At 31.1% G+C, this 18,960-nt stretch overlaps 1 pseudogene; it reads left to right on the top strand.

The window, feature by feature from the left end:
* Positions 1-15,323: 15,323 nt before the first annotated feature.
* Positions 15,324-17,890, top strand: LOC125845798 (uncharacterized; annotated as a pseudogene).
* The last annotated feature ends 1,070 nt before the right edge of the window (positions 17,891-18,960 follow it).

Below are 18,960 nucleotides of genomic sequence, written 5' to 3'. Positions count from 1 at the left end.
GAAATGCATGATTTCACATATCAAGACACTTCATCCAATACTAAGTGCCAACAATCATTAGTCAGTAAGATAACCCAACTAAGTGAGTTGGGGTCGAATCCCACAGGGAGTGGTACATATTGGAGAATCAATAGAAAAGCATGAATATGTTCAAGTCAATCATAGGTAAAAACATTTACAAATAAAAGCATAGTTCAAGTTTGGGGGTGACACAAGTGTCAAATAACAAGGGGGTTTGATTGTAATTATCAACAACAATAGCAAATAACACGAAAATAACAAGTCAAGAGACGGGTTCTTGGTATGTGATTGGATTATGGGCTAAGGTAGACAAATAGGTAATTGCAATTGATAGTAAATAGTTGAAAATCAGTGAATAAGCTAGGCTTTAGTGGGGGTAAACTTTCTCTCGAACAATTTACCCCGAATCAAATTGGTTTCTCTCGAACACCAATAAGCAACAACTAAGAACAACCTTCGCTTTAGTCCATTCACTCTCTCGAGCTGAATGTGTGGAAAAGGATTTAGGATTCACTCTCTCGAGCTGAACCCATGCCAACCCAATACCCACAGACCATCAAATCAGTAATGTTGGTTTTAAAACCTCTCTCTCGAGCAAGCCAAAAACATGATAGTAGAATAGCATTTGCAACTACAACCCTTTAGATTAAGCCACAATTACTGAATGAAATCACTTTTAAACAACATTTACACTATCAATTAGCAATACTCAACAGCTAAATCAACCTATAATCACATAATCACACCCCAAGAATTGAGGTTTTGGCTAGACATGATAAAAAGATAGAAATCGTTACCAAATTGTGTTTCCATCAACTGGTAAGATTAATTTCGTCTTTACAAAGGTCAAGGTTAAAGAATCTCAAAGACCCACTTCCAATTTCTCAAAAATGGAAATCTTCAAATCTTCAAAGTTAAGGGAAATATTGCCTCCAAACTCTCCATTCTCAAGTTGATTCTAAAATGAAAACTAGATAAAATTCGATAGTATGAAAATTGATACTAAACTAAGAATTTAAAAGTGTATTTATAGTTGCCAAAAATATGTTGCGAAGGACCGTTCGACACAATAAGTCGGGATCACCGATCCACTCGGCGATCCGCTCTTTGGTCAATTCCTTCACCTTTTTGATTTGATCTTCAACATCTTCAAGTTTTGTAACTTTGGGAGATCTAGCACTGCATCACGGAACCGTTCGGCGACTCACCGACTGATCCTTTCTATCTCCGACTTGATTTTCTCCTTCAGGGCTTTACACACTGGAACTTTAGGTGAGATCATAGCCATTCGATGACTCTCCCAATGGCTTAGGTGATCATCAGGCCTTCTTTTCTTCGTTCTTTCAGTTGCCTTGTTCCTTTTTGCTCATTAGTGTCCAAGCTTTGTTCCTCAATCTAAATACCTTAAAATCAAGGATTTACATCAGTTATTGGCACAAAATTATGCATTTGAGGACACTAAATCTATTAAAATAAGGGACTAAATGAGTCTAAATCGTGGACTCATCAACACCCCCAACTTAAACTTTTGCTTGTCCTAAAGTTCTCACAAGTTTCGAACCATTGAAACTTTGTTGTCTTCTGAGTCAACTTTATCAACGGGGATGAAATAGATGAGAACCCCTTCACTAGAAACAATGTGTCCTAAGAACGTCACTAACTCAAGCCAAAACTCACACTTGGAAAATTGGACATACAACTCCCTATCTCGGAGAGTTCGAAGAACTACTCTGAGATGACTAGCATGATCCTCCTCATTCGTCGAATAAATTAGAATGCCATCAATGAACATAATAACAAACATATCAAGATAAGGCTTGAACACTCTATTCATAAGGTCCATGACGCTGCAAGAGCATAAGTCAAACCAAAGGACATAACTAGAAACTCATAATGACCATAACGGGTCCTGAGTGTTGTCTTCGGGAAGTCACTTTCCCTTACTCTCAACTGATGATAGCCAGATTTGAGGTCTATCTTAGAAAAGCAAGTGGCACCCTAAAGTTGATCAAACAGATCATCAATTCTCGGAAGGGGATACTTATTCTTTATAGTGACATTTTTTTATTGGCGGTAATCAATACACATTTTAAAAGAACCAGTTTTCTTCCTCACAAATAAGACCGGAGTGCCCCAAGGTGAGACACTAGGTCAAATGAAACCCTTACCAAAAAGATATTTCAACTGCTCTTTTAACTCTTTTAAATCAACTGGAGCCATTCTATATGGCGGAATATAAATAGGTCGAGTATCAAGAAGAGTATCCATACCGAAGTCTATTTCTCTCTCATGAGGGATTCCGGGAAGATCATCTGGAAAGATATCTTGAATCTCACTCACAACTGGAACTGACTGAATAGGTGGTGTCTCAACACTAGATTCATTAACTCAGACTAAGTGATAGATGCACCCCTTGGAAACTAACTTTCTAGCCTTAAGGTACGAAATAAAACGATCCTTAGGCACCTCTGAACTACCCCTCCACTCCATAATTGGCTCATTAGGAAATTGGAACTTAACTACTCGAGTTCTACAATCAACTGAAACATATCAAGCATAAAGCAGTCCATACCTAGAATAATATCAAAATCCACCATGTCTAACTCAAATAAGTAGGCCATTGTGTCCTTGTGATTGACAGAGATTGTACAATCGCGATAAACTCTCTCAACTAGAATAGACTCACCAACAGGTGTGGAAACACTGAAGGGCTCAAGAAGTTGCTCGGGAAGAATATCAAAACTCATAGCAATGCACAGAGTCACAAAAGATAAACTCACTCCTAGATCAAACAATGCATATACATCAAAATTGAAGACTTTGATCATACTAGTGACAACATCAGGTGAATTCTCTTGCTCTTGGCGACTGGTAATAGCATACAGATGGGTGCTCCTCCACCTGTCTCTGAAGTAGCTCCTTTAGGTGCAGCTCTGTCTGGCGGAGCCACTGGAGAAGATTGGGCTCTATTGCCCCCATTACAACTACCCTGACTGTACTTAGGGGACTCTCTCATGAAGTGACCTGTTTGACCACACTTGAAGAAACCATTTGAGCCATCACGACACGCTCCTGGGTGGTTCCTAACACACTTAGCACAAGTAGGGGTCCAGTTGGCCCTTTGTGCCACACTACCTTAAGATTAACTAGGTCTAGCTCTAAAGTTCTGCGAATTTTGATTCCTGAACTCACCTCTTGTTCTTTGTTGCAGGTGCACTAGCAGATAATGGAGCAGGTCTAGTTGTCCTTTGCTAAAAAAAGATGACCGGTTTGCATTTTCGATCTTTTGTTGTCCGGACTCATTACCCGTTGTATTCGCCTTCTTACTGTGGAACTCTTCCCTATCTCTCTACTTGTGTTCCTCAACCTGCTCCACATGGATCATAAGCCTTGCTATGTCCATGTCCCCTATCAACATGGTTGTCTTACCTGCCTTACTCGATAAGCGAGACAACCCAGAGACAAACAAGCTCATTTTGCTCCTCATATACGCAACCATCTCCAGAGCATAGCGGGATAGTTGAGTGAACTTGAGGTTGTACTCATGCACACACATGGATTCCTGATTAAGAGTGAGAAATTCTGTTACCTTTGCCTCTCTTGGCTCACGGGGAAAGAAACGCCCCATGAAAGCATTTTCAAACACATTCCAACTCATAATTGGGGCCCCTTCAGCTTTACTCTCCTTCCATCGGTCGTACCAAATCCTAGAAACACCCTTGAGTTGGTATGCAACTAGTTCCACACGCTCAACATCTGCAACATGCATCACCTCAAACGCTTTCAACAACTCTTCCACAAAGTATTTTGAATCCTCAGTGACACTTGAACCAGTGAAGTCTGGAGGGTTCATCCTCAAAAACTCACGGATCCTGGATGTATCAGCCACATCCTATCAAACCCCTCTCTATTGACATACTTAGTTGGTCACCACTTGACTCAACATCCGGATAGCAACCCGGAACTTAGCATTTGTAACCTCTCCTTGGGATTGCAATTCTGGTGCACTGGGACCCTTGATCCTGAGGATCAACATTCCTCCTAATAGGACGACCTCAAATAGCTCTTCCTGGAGGCATGATCTAAAATATACGCGCAAGCACGAATTAGAAAGAAACTTTTGTAGAGTTGAACTCTATCGCATGAAAAGAGTATGAAAGAAGTGAGATAGTTCCTAAGTGTCATAGACTCCTAATTATAGATGTGGCGCGCTTCACATCGATAACTAAAACTCTACGAACACGACTTCATAGACACCCTAGGATTCTTGAACCTTGTGCTCTCATACCAAATATGTCACGCTCTGAGCCTACACCCTGGATGTAACTGGCACTCAAGGACCATTGCTGGTTCCCAACCGAACCCTTGGCCTGGCTCAATACTCAGCGGAAGACTCACTCAACAATATAGGAACTCAAATGCAAAAACATTCAACTGGCCAAAAAAGACGACTCAATTCTTAAACATTTAACAATGGAAATGAACAAGACTCCTCAAAACACTACTGTCTACTTTATTTTAGAAGCTCTTGTACTTATGACACCAAAATCTTGGGTATATTTAGCTTTTCCGCATTCATACTTATGAAAGACTTAGTATTTGAGGTATTCTACTTATCGTTTATCTTTTCACCTTAATTATTTAGTTAAATTGATAAAACTAGTGGGTTGGGTTACCTATCGGTTGAAAACATAGGTGCCATCACAACATGTGAATTTTGGATCATGACAATATTTTACCCCAATTCTCCATATGATCATGGGCAGAGCTAAGAACTTAGATATGGTTCGGCCAAACTCAATAATTTTATCATTGTAAAATTCAAAACCAATAAAATTAAAATTCTGATTCAATCCATACACACACAAAAAAGGACCAACTTAAAACAAAGAGATTGACATACCCAATCAACAGAATTTATGTGTTCTAAATCTAGGGGCGTGGATGAGGCCTTGTTCTATTTGCAATGCTAATTAGGTTTTTTTTGTCGGTTTGGAAAGAAAAGGAAAATTGATAAATTTTTAAGTTATTTATTCTCTCTTCTCCTTTTTTTTTTCATTCTCTTTGTCCATTATTAGACTTTGAAAAGGGAAAATTAAAGTGGAATACAAACATAATTAAAGACATGGAAGATAAAATCATTTTCTAAATGTGAATTTTTTAAAACTTCAAGAAAATAAAGTGAAAATTTATCTATTACCTAACGTTTTAGTTAATCTATTGTTTCAAGAGGAGGATAAATTTTCTTAAAATATTTGAAGTTCAATCCAAGTTTACCTTTCACTATTATCTATCAAAATGAATGCTAATTTTTTAGAATAGTAAATTAGAGGATCAAACATGTAAACAATCCAATTCATTTTTTTAGGACCATCATACATGTCAACCATCGATGAACGGATCGGATCAACCAACTAAAGTTGGCTTCAATCATCTATCTATATATAAAAGGAGAAGAAAAAATGACACATGTCATTACCACAATTTTTTGAATTTTAAATATTAAATAATTTTAAATAATCAATAATAAATAATTATTTAAATAAATATTGAAACATATCAATAATTACAATTAGATCCTATGTAATTGTACGGTAGTTATAATACCACAATTTTTTAGTATATTTTAGCTTTTAGATATTTTAGATTTAGACCCATTTACTTATACGTAACTACATATAATGTTAAAATAATCATTTTTTACAAATCATTTAATCAAGTAAAATTGGATTCACAATTTTATCATTTATAATATACCCATTTATTATAAATGAGTATATATTTTACGTAAGGAGTCTAAATATATTAGTATTTTGTATTTCAAATTTATATTAAAAAATAAATATATTTTTATAGATATTGGATTCACAATTTTATCATTTTTAATATACTCATTTATTATAAATGAGTATATATTTTACGTAAGGAGTCTAAATATATCAATATTTTGTATTTAAAATTTATATCAAAAAATAAATATATTTTTACAGATAAACACAAATAAGGCAGTTTTATAACTCCTTAAGATAACTTCTCAATAACCATCCACTAAACAAGGAATTTTTAACTACATTTTTCACTGCATCTTGAAAGTCACGTACTATATATAGATATTTTCAGTAATAACTTTACATTATTCTCCTATATTCAACAATAAGTGGCTTTGCAATTTAACACAATCTCAAAAATTACATCCAAATCAATGCATTGGAACTTGAAAGTTCGTGTTATTCGATTGTGGATAGTTCCTAATAAATTCAAAGCAGAAATACCTTACTCTTTGGAGATGATTTTACAAGACGAAAAGGTCGAGTGAGGATTTTGATTGCGAGAAGAACACAAGGTTATATGCAAATATTGAGTTATTGAAGTAACTCTAATTATACCTAAACAGTATTTGTCAAACATTCAAAAGGTAAAAATTAGAATTAATACATATACCCTCTGTTTTGTTTATTCTTAAAATTTATTTATCAAATTCTTATGTACAAATCATAGAGTATTATGTGAAGGTCTTCGTTTGTTATCTTTGATTATCTACTTCGAAGTTGTTGTAAACCTTTAATCAGTTGAAGTTAATTTGAATCAGTTTGATGCTCATCTAATTATTGATTTGCAATTGTATATAATTTATTACTCCATTTAAAAGGAGATGTACTTTCTTTGTTTCTTTTCATTAAATTTTTTAAAATTTGACTGTGTTAGATTATTTTATTTTTAATTACTTGAAAGTGATGTATTTGTTTTTAGTTTAGGCTTTTCTTATCAATGCTAGAAGACTATATCCTAAAATAGGATGGGTTTGGGATGAAAGTACCTATACTTGCAGTATTTTAAAATAATAATATTATAAAACTGTATTTTGTAATGAAAGTACCTATACTTGCAGTATTTTTAAAAAACAAATATTATAAAATTGTATTTCGTAAAAAAAAACATAAAAACTGACATTTGAAATTTAACAAAAAAAAAAAGTAATGCAATAGAAACTGTGAATTGACATAAAACACACAAGTTTAATATAAAAAATAAAAAAATAATAAAAAAACATACCAATTAACAATTTATTTTCATTTTAATTGATATATAATTTAAGAAGTTCTCAATATTTTATACTTTAATTCATTGAAGTTTAATTTTAATTGCATAAAAAATTTATATTATAAATGCATGCTTGAAACATAAAACCTATTGTTATTACTTATGTGTTATATAATATTAATTTATTAACTATTAAAAAGCTAATTAAAAAACAAATATTCGTGAAAACAAAATCAATTTCAGATTATTTTCTTATGCATAGTTATATATTTTAGTCTAATCTTAATTATTATTAGTTTAAAAGTTCCTACACACACATTAATGGAAAAAATAGTTTTAGATAAAACAATTTTATAACTCTCCATCCTTTACTACGGAGTCCTATAATCAATGAAAAACTGTGTTGATAATCTTTTATTTTATCAGTAGTTATCTTAATATAACCTATAATCTATAAGTTCTATCTTTACCTATATATAAAATAATCAAACTAATAATAATGATGATAATAATAAATTTATGTTTAACTTAAACTAATAATAATAATAATAATAATAATAATAATAAGAATAATAATCCAAGTACAATGTTATTATAAACAATATTTAATGTCTTCTATGTTTATTATTGTTATTATTATTATTATTATTATTATTATTATTATTATTATTATTATGTATTTATTTATTTATTTTTACAGATTTTCAACCTTAGCACAAGATAAATGAGGAATTGTCTCTATCACTATCATAACATAGAAGGCATTAAGTTATGTTTTCATAATATTACTTTTAAAGGACAATCAAATTTCAAAATTGAAAAATAATATTATGAGAAATAAAATTTAAACTTGAATTAAGATAAATAATATTTATCTATATCTAGCTAGCGTTGAATTCTATCTTGAACAATATCACTATTATAAGTCATTTAGCAAATTTAAGACTATTCACAATATATATAACAAAATTAAATTAAGTTAAAAATTGCAATTTTAAAATATACTATAAGTTTTTAATTTTCAATTTTTTATTTTTAAATTTGAATTCAAAGATAACTATATATATTACAATAAATTAAATTGTGTACTAATAATGTAAATTTAATATTGCTCAAATACACAAGTTAATGATTTGTATTATTATATTGTTATTATAATAAATTAAATATATTATTAAGTGCATTATATATTTTATTAGTTATTTTTAATTATAAAATTATTACATTTTAAATCATCCGCGCAACGCGCGGGCACATATACTAGTATATATATAAAGGAGAAACATAGAGAAGGTGATGTGGCACCTCTCTATGGCCTCCATTCCTATTTTATCTTTTTTCTCTTTGTTTGAGAATTTTTTAATTTTTCTCCTCATTTTTAATAAAATTATTATTTGTAAATAATTAATATTTTGTTGTAAACATATTATATTAATATGGATGTCCATAACTTCAAGATATAATTTCACCATTATGTGTAATAATACCCACACCTCCACCATCTTCTCATTTATCTTTCACACCCTTTAATCTTCCCCACATTCTCAATAATTAATATCATGTTTATTGCTATCTTTTTGTATGTCTCTTAGATCAATATAAATAGAGGTCTTGAGGATGTGTTATGCACTTGAAGATTTAGAAAACACTTGAATATACTTGGAAGAATAATAAAATTATCTCTCGTCTCTCTACATTTCTGGTCTATTTTCTCACTTATATTATTACTCTTTTTAGTTTTGTTTTACTACAACTTTTTATTCTTGAAAAGTTAAAATGTTATATCTAATCGTATTTATCTTCACAAAAATAAATGTATTGACACTTGTATGCCTATCATAAGATATTTGTATTCCTACCTTCACATCTTTTGATATATTTTGTTTTCTTTATATATTTTATTCATAATATTTATTTTTAGATTAATTTCATTCCAATATTGATTGATCTCTTTGTATAATAATCAAACATTGAGGTTTGGCATATTATCATATTCGTTCTAAGGAATAAAATTCTTCAAATAAATCAAAAATATCAAGTAGTGACACAAAGGGAAGTTCAGTTGTTATGCATTTTTTGCTTTAGTATAGTAGAAATCAAAAATATCATGTAGTGACACAAAGGGAAATTAAGTTGTTATGCATTTTTAGCTTTAGTATAACATATAATTGTATAAGTAATTTAACTTTTTTATACATTTTTCCTCATCATATATTATTAGATCTTTGTTTAAAAAAATCTCTATTGTGATGTCATTTTTGTTCTTTTGAATACAATTCATTCACATATAATCGGAATGATAGTCTTACAAATTAATGCATTGAACATAATTTCAATCAAGTTTAATATTTTAATGAACGAAAATTCTCAATTAAATTCTTAAAAAGTAGATGATATGATCACAAAAAATATTCAAAAGAAAAATACTTGAAATATATACCTATAGATTTTTTATCGTTTGCCTGCAAATAATTTTCTTAACTCAATATAGTACATTTTCACTGAAAGACTAAAAGTTCTTAAGAAAATTAATTATTAAAAAAAATATACACAAGAAAAAGAAAAAAAAATTACCACAAATATATGACACTCACATTTCAACTAATTAAATTTCTAGAAGAATCATAGTTCGATATAAAATTCAATAGAGAGAAAAAAGAAGAAAAAATAAAATTTCATGCAAATGAGTTTTCTTAGTTCATGGTATTTAAGTATGATTATAGGAATTGTTAGAATAATTATATTTGTAAGACTTAAATGCGTTTTCATTGCTCCATACTCATTAAGATATGTAATGTTTCTATTGTCTTTGGAAGGAAACAATTAAGGGTTAATGAAACTTATATATCTTGCCCGTTAGCCTTTTTTATAAATTCTCAAATAGATTGAACATATTATTTTCTTTTTAGTATTACTTTATGCATTTAAGAATCTTGAAAACTTAAAAAACTTCATAACGTGATTAAAAAAATTGAATACCATTACATTTATACCTACTCATCAAATGAATATCAACATTTCACAAAAATAATTATTTAGTAGAAGAATGGATGGAAGTTATTTTTGTGTTTATATTCTCTCTTTTTTTGGGATGATACAATGAGATGTGTTTTTAAAGAAATTGCTTGATATCATATTTTCATTTAATTATTTTTTGAGTAGCAAGACTAATTAAATAAAGAGTAACTTTCACATATAACAAACATAAAAATTATATTTGTATGTTATAGTTATAGTTTGCATAATTGCACTCCCTAGCAAATTTTATGTTTGTTATAGAGCTTTTGATTTGTATAATTTGCTAGAAACATCAAATTTTATACAAATTGTTCAGTATTGTATAAATTCATTTATAAATTGTAATTTGTATAGTAAGATTTGTATTTGTATAATTATAAATGTATAGGACGAAAATATATGTATTTGTATTTGTATATACATTTTTCTCTCGCTTTATACAAACACAAACGCATTTTATACATTTTATACCGAAATGTATAAAATGTCTAATTGTATAACGAAAATGACTAATTGTATATCGAATCAGATGGCAAAAAAAGGGGATGTTTGCTGCGAATTACAATTAAAATAAACTATGACTATAACATTTAATTTGAATTAATAGTTTGCTACTTCATACAATTTTTCCTTAAATAAATAGATAAGTTAGTGAAGAAATATATAGTCAAAGGTCTGCTAACAAGCTATTTTTATACATATTTTTTCATATTTACTTAAAACAAAATATATATAATGTTTTTATGTAACTTTTGATTTAGAATTTAAAAACTTAAGTTTTGAAAAAGACTTTTATGTATATTATAATTTCTTCTAATTAGATTATACGTTTGAAAGAAATATTGAAAATAAAATTGATTATATTTTTTGATGATTTTAATATTCGAGTATTAGAAAGAAAGAAAAAATAAATCATGAATTTGGTGGGCATTTGGCCATATATAATTAGAAATTAAATATTTTTCATTTTACTAGAAATTTTAAAATCAGAGTTGTGTTTTGTTATATTTTTTCACAAATGAGACAAAATAACATTTTATTTGAAATTCTAAACGTGGAGGTTTAATTTGAATTTTTCGGAGCAAATGAGACAAAATAACATTTTATTTGAAATTCTAAACGTGGAGGTTTAATTTGAATTTTTCAGAATCAGAATTAATTTTTAAATTAAGTAAAAATTATTTCAGAAAAAAGACAGGTGATATAGTCCATTTCTCCATGCGAAGCGTAGATAAGTTCACTAGTTATTAATATCTACTAAACAAAAACAAAAGCTTCAATACATGTTATATCATCCGCAAATGTTTTGGATCTCAAGTGTTAACTAGACGAACCTATATAGCTAATCAATGCCGTTTGCTAGACATGAAATCCGTTATCGTCCAGCGGTTAGGATATCTGGCTTTCACCCAGGAGACCCTTGTTTGATTCCCTTTAACGGAATATAATTTTCACCCACCCACCGTATTTCTCTTTTTACTCTTCTTACTTTATATTTTTGTTTCCCATTCGATGTCTAGTACCTACTTTCGAATTCGACTAAATCTAGATATGTGGGAAGTCTCACATTGAGGGGTAAAACACTCCGTAAGAAAGGTGATTTCGTACTCGGGGGACTCAAACATGAGACTTCTAGTTAAAGATGATTGAGTAGTTACCATCCACCATTACTCTTGTTGGTATTTTGTTATTTTCTTGCATACAGAGGGAGTACACAAAATGAATCTGAAATACAATAACGATAATTTATTCAATATGATCTTATTAATAAGATCTAAAGAAGGTGAAATGTGAAGATAGAGAGACAATTTTTGATAGATTCTCAAGTTAAATAAAATAATATAAAACAATAAGCATGAATCAGTATTACCTGATTTCAAAGACCAAGTGAAAGGAGTTGAAGGACCTAAAGAAAGAAAATGTTCTAAAACAGCTTGAAATGATTTTTCTCTGTTTTATTATCATTTTAGAAATTAGAAATTTTGTCAAAAGATTAGTTATGCTTTGAAAAAAAAATGATTGAAATTAGTACTAGAAAAGATACAATATAAATGGGGCCTTAGTGCGTTTTGTACATTGTGGTTTACGTCTATTGGCAGAGATAGGCATGATATGATACGATATAAAAATTATGATTCGATTATTTTAAGTTTTGCTTTTTAAAAATACTATTCAATTACTATATAAAATTTGACTTATTATGATTTAATCTTTTTAAGTTTAATTTTGATATTTTACGATAATGTAAATTGGTAACATAATTTAGTCGACTTCAACTTATATATAATTTATGATTTTAATTTTTCAAGAAATGCCTTAATTATATCATACTAACACCACATGTAAAAATATTCAACATTAAGTACGAGCAATTCCATTCGTTAATCAATCTTCCAAAAAGGGACATTTCAATCGAGATAGAAAAATTAATATTTCAACGTGTAAATAATCAGTTTTATACTAATACTATTTTATATATTTTATAGTATTATAATAATATATATAATTTTATACCTAACTACTTACCTTAGTATGATATTTGACATTTCAATTTCTTATTATAAATATTAAATACCATATCACTTATCAAACTCTTAAAAAATGCAATGCTTACTTTCTCATATCTGTCGTGACGTCCACTTTTAAATTAAACTAACCCAAAAGATAATGTTATCATGCTACTAGATTAATCACAAACTTATCAACTCTAATTTTTTTTTTCATTACACAAGAAAAGGCTCCATTCATGCCCTTCATGGGAATCTAGCAATTTCCAAATTCACCTTTCTTTTTTTTGGTGAGTATTGATTAATTTTCCATGATACTCTATCTGTTCCTATTTACTTGACATGATTGATATAGTAAATTTACCATTTTACTCCTATTAATTGATATGGTCCCAAATATATTTACTCACTGCATTTATCAAAGATATTAACTCAATGTTAATAAATTGAGGATATAATTGAAAAACAAAAATTGTTCTTTCCTGATTTGTCAATAATAATAAATAAATAAAAAGTTAAATTAAATTAGAAAATATTTGACAAGTTAATAAAAACAAAGGAGTATCATGCATGGTTTTATGAAATTAAATTCCAACAACCATAAAGCCATTCTTTTAATCCGAAAAGTTCTTTCTTAACCTCAAAAAAAAAAAAGTAACATTTCTTTGTTAGATTTTTTCTTTTTAATTCATTTTTAAAAGTATGTATGATATTACCTTATTATAGAAGAGGGAGTTGGGAGTTAAGCAAGCGGCACATCGTCAATATGTTTTGATAGAGATAAGTTGGTCATTTTTTGTATTTTGCTGTTTTAATGGTTCGTACATTATTTATTTAGTAGGGGTACACCAAGGGAGTTTACTTATTAGTTAACAATGTGATAGGATATAGGAATGTGGGTCCCACGTACCTTTTCAATTTCACACATCATATGCCTTTCGATTGTTACCTTTATACAGTACTTTCTTTTAATAATTTTAAAATTATTTTAAAATCCCATTGAATTGACTACTCCCAAAACATGGAAATTAAAAAGGAAAAGAGTCTCAAAAATATCCTAATTTTGGTCGAATTTATTGTTACGATATCAAACTTTAATAAGGACCTATTATCCCCCTAGACTATTTAATACCATATTTTAAGCATATATATTTGCCCATACTCGGTCTATGTTAGTTGAGTGTGTCACACGCGCGTTTTAATACATTAAATTTATTAAATTAGTCATTTCGTTCCCAAATAATTAAATTAGTCATTAAATTAATTCATTAAGTAAACATATTTGAAAAAGTAAAAAAAAAGGGAAATGAATCGTCACTTCACTTCACTTTACTCTTCACGGTCACTCTATCTCGTCTCTTTCCCAAAACTCTCTTTCACTTAGGCCAAAGAAGAACTCAAAGTTCAAAATCGTTTTAGTTGATAGCGTGTTTGAAATTGTGTTTGTTGATAGCGTTTCTTGATCGTGTTTCTTGATCGTGTGTCTAAAATCGTGGCAGCAACTATTCCTGAGCTGAACTGAAATCAGTAGTACTTGAAGGTTAGTCCTTTTTTCGTGTTGTCTAACCTTAGAATTGAATTTTTCATTAGAAATTATCTAGGGTTTGGTTACTATTGACGTTATTGTTGATTTTGTTGACATTATTGTTGATTTTGTTGACATAAAATTTGTTAGGGTTTGTCGATAAATTAGGGTTTTTGACTATTCATAATTTTGTCTTGTAAATGCGACTTGTTACTGATTGAGATTTATGTTTTAGTTGTATATGCGTACCAATTGTTGATAAATTAGAATTCTTCTAGTCTTCCCCCTAATTTTTTCGATTTTTAAGAACCAACTATTTTCTTCAATTCTCTTATTTTGTACTGCTATTGTGACATAATTTCAGGAATGGGTGCTTTTACATATATAACTATGAGATATTATCATGGTGGGATTTTGAATAGAAAGAGTCAAAAACCATTATATGAGGGTGGAGAAATCACTCACATATTCGATGTCGATATTGATAAGATGTCTTACTTCGAACTAACTAATCATATTAAGGAGCTGGGGTATACTACTAGTTGCACATTTTATGTTAGGCCACCTAGGAGTGACTTTCTATTAGATATACAAAATGATGAGGATATTTTTGAACTTACACAAAGCTTTAAAGATGGAGATATTGTTGAGGCCTATGTTTGTCACATGGTTGATGAGTTGGGTGGCCCCATTGGTTTGTTGGAATACACTCCTACTAATGAGGAATCTTTTGGTGCTTTTAATAAAGAAGGGGACGGGGGGGACCATGAAGGTGAGAGGGTTGGTGATATTACTGAAAATGAAAATGAGTTTGAAGATGCAACTACTCAACATGTAGCTTCTCAAAGTTCTCCAGTTGGTGACCCTGAGGCTGTTGCACCTACTCAAGCATCAACTACTACTACTGCAACTGTTGAGCCTGAGACTGGTGCACCTACTCAACCAACATTTAATCCAACTGTTGAATCTGTTGTTGTTGAGGATGACTTTACAGTGCTAGATTCAGACCAGTCAACTGAAAATAGTTCATATTCAAACCATGAAGATCTATTCAATGAAGGTAATGTTGAATATGAAAGTAATGTCCATGAAGAAAATATAAACTTAAGGGTTGAGAGGAGGTCATACCAAAAGAGAAAGAGAACAGAAAGAGTACCAAAAAGACCCTGAAGAGGTTCCAATTGCTGAAGTTGGTCCAGATGTGGGTTTTGATGAGACTGAACTTATTGATAAAAACTTAAAAGGTAAAGTTGTTGGGGATGAGCATGTGTATTGTAGTTCTGATGCTTATAGTGTTGAAACTGATTCAGATAATGAGACAAGGAGGGATAGTAGAAGAATTATTTTTGATAAAACTGCTGAAAAGGTTATGTGGTAGTTGGGAATGGTTTTTGAAAGTGTGAATAATTTTAGGGATGTTTTTACAAAATATTCACTTCAAAAAGGTGTCCAGTTAGAAAAGTTTGCTAATGACTCAAAAAATGTGAGGCTTAGATGTAGAGAGGAGTGTCCTTGGTTGTTATATGCAAGTCTTAATAGAGGTACCAATAACTTTGTGATTAAAACCTACAATCCTAGGCACAGATGTGTGAAGACCACAAGAAATTACATGTGTAATGCTAAGTTCTTGTATAAGCACTACAAAGATAGAATCAATGAGCAACCAAAAAATAGAATTTTCAAATTTCAACAGTTGATAAGAAATGAGTTAGGAATACATGTTGGGAAGACTACTACTAGGACAGCAAGACACAAAATATTGCAGGAACTAATGAGTGATCATGTGAAAGAGTTTGGTAGAATTTTTTACTATAGGGATGAATTGTTAAAGACCAATCCAGGTAGCACTTGTGTAGTAAAAGTTGATGATTCTGAAGGTTATGGTAAGCTGATTTTTCAGAGTTTCTATTTATGTTTTGGTGCTTGCAGAAAAGCTTTTCTTGGTGGATGTAGGAAATGTATTGGTTTAGATGGATGTTTCTTGAAGGGTGTAACCAAAGGACAATTGTTGGTTGTTGTGGCTAAAGATGCCAATAATCAAATGTTGCCTATTGCATGGAGTGTAGTAGAGTATGAAATAAGAACACATGGGCATGGTTTTTGAAATTGTTAATAGAGGACTTGGGATTAGGTGATGACAGAGATTACACACTCATTTCAAATATGCAAAATGTATGTTTTTGGTTAATTTACTTATGTTTAATGCATTACCGTTTTTATTACTGCAACAATAATGTTTTTTTGTTCATTGCAGGGGCTTACATCAACAGTCAAGCATCTTTTACTAGAGGTGGAGAATAGGATGTGTGCAAGACACATTCTTGCTAACTGGGCAAAAGATTACAGAGGTTTAGAAAGAAGGAATCAATTTTGGAAATGTGCAAAAAACACCTTTGAGGCAGAGTTGAAGGCAAATTTGGCTCACATGGCGTTGCTAGGTAACAAATATATTGTTCCAGATTTACTTCACTATGATGTAAAAACTTGGTGCAAAATGTACTTTAGGACTGATGTTAAGTGTGATAGCATAGATAATAATATGGATGAAAGTTTCAATGCTTGGATCTTAGCTCCAAGACATAAAACTATTATCACTATGCTTGAAGAGATAAGGGTAAAGGTAATGAATAAACTAGGTCAATTTCATAAATTTCCAGAAACATGGTTAACAAATATTTCTCCAATGGCATTGAAAGTGCTTGAAAAGAACATAGCAAAGTCAATGAAATGTCATATTGAGTTCAATGAAGAGAGAGGCTTTGAAATTTCAGATGGATCTTATGTCCATACTGTTGATATGAGGAGTAGGACATGAAGTTGTAAATCATGGATGCTCAAAGGAATACTTCTATTGCTGCCATTCTTTACAAGAATTGGTAACCAATTGACTATGGTGATGATTGCTACAGTAAGGAGACTTATCTAAGAACCTACTGCCATTACCTTCAACCAGTAACCAACATGAAATGTGGCCTGATTCAGCAAATCCTCATGTGGAACCACCCGTTGTTAATCTATTCCAGGAAGACCAAGAAAGGTAAGAAACAAACAGTGTTGGGAGACCAAAAAAAGTCTGGAAAATTACCAAAAAAAGGTGTTTACATGACTTGTAGCATCTGTCATGGGAAAAATCACAACAAAAGGAGTTGTCCATTAAAGGTATGTCATTTATATGTTATTCCTTATTTATGGTATATATTTGAGATATTTGACTTGTTATCTATATGATGTTGTAGGATTATGTTGCTGCAGGAACAAGTAATGAAGCAGGTACTTCTAGAGCAATTCCTAAACCTAAAGGAAGGCCAAGAAAGACACCTACTACTACTACTGAAAGACCTGCTACTTATGGAGAACCTCCTAGGCCTAAGGGAAGGCCAAAAAAAATAAATGTTAAACCTGATGCACCTCCTCCTAGGCCTAGGGGAAGGCCAAGAAAAACAACAAACAATGAGGCACCTACAAGAGGCAGAGGAAGAACTTGTGAACCTATTGCAACATTAACTATGGGCAGGGGTATGAATCTTGAATCCCTTCATTTTCAATCCTTTTTATAAATTGATTTTCACACCTTTTGTAACATCAGAAAGAGACACAACACCTGCAAGGGGAAGAGGCATAGACATTGGAAGGGCTGATACAACACCTGCAAGTGGAAGAGACATAGGCATTGGAAGGGCTGATACAACACCTGCAAGGGGAAGAGACATAGGCATTGGAAGGGCTGATACAACACTTGCAAGGGCTAATACAACACCTGCAAGGGGAAGAAGCATAGGCATTGGAAGGGGAAGGGAAAAGAGTAATACAAGAAGGGAAATGAATAATACAACTGTTCAAGCACCAGGAAGGGGCAGGGGATTCAAAGTCCCTCTAAGTGGAATAGGAGTGCCAAAGAGGACATCTTTGCACGAGTGGTTTGAAAATCCAACAAGTTACACTACAAATGCTCCACCAAATCCACATGTTTCACCTGTTCATTCTCAATCTAATGTCGTACCTACTAAGAGGTCCAGAACAATTGGAATGGGAGATTTTATTGTTGAAAATGGCTTAAAAACATACAATGTAAGTCCTAAAACCTCTATTAACTTTGTATTAACTTTAATGTTGCCTTAATGCTATCTTAATTTTGTTCCTACATATTACAGCTAGGACTGCCAAGTAATAGGATATTATATACAGGTTCTGGACAACCTATCAGTTCTGCTGATGTTACTGGGGACCTTGGTTTCAAACCAAGAACTAGTGTAAGGTGGAAGGGGAAAAAAGCAATGACATCAAATCAACTTGAAGTGATGAGGGATGAGATGAGAGTGAACAAAAGATAGAAAAAGGCTTCTTCACAATCCAAGGAACAATGGAAGTAGTTTAAACATTTTGATAGTTTTTTTAGATCAAAGATGATGTAATATTGTTAGTGGGCAAGTTATTTCACCAAACAATGTGATCTTATTTACCATGTTTGTATGTTTTGAAGTTGTGATGCTCCACTTGAACATCTATGTTAACTTGATACAATGATTTTGTTTATCAACTAATGTATGTTACATTTGCTTGTTTTAATCCAATTGTGCTTTCTATTGTACTTTGTATCCAATTGTGTTTTGTATATGCATTTTACATTAAACATAAACACTTTCGAAGTAGTAACATACACGATAACCATTCATAGAAACAAGGATATTGCATCCAACACAAATCAAGTTCATTGACTTTAACCACACATACTAGCAAACATAAACACTTTGAAACTTACATCAACCAAAATAAATCTTCAACTAGCTATTTTGATTCAAACAAAAACCTACAATAACATAAGAAAATCCTTCAACTACCTATTATGAT

The sequence above is a fragment of the Solanum stenotomum genome, chromosome 11, assembly GCF_019186545.1.
Source record: "Solanum stenotomum isolate F172 chromosome 11, ASM1918654v1, whole genome shotgun sequence".
NCBI lineage: Eukaryota > Viridiplantae > Streptophyta > Magnoliopsida > Solanales > Solanaceae > Solanum > Solanum stenotomum.
Note: the sequence above shows the minus strand (reverse complement) of the source record. Positions and strands in the feature narration are given on the sequence as shown.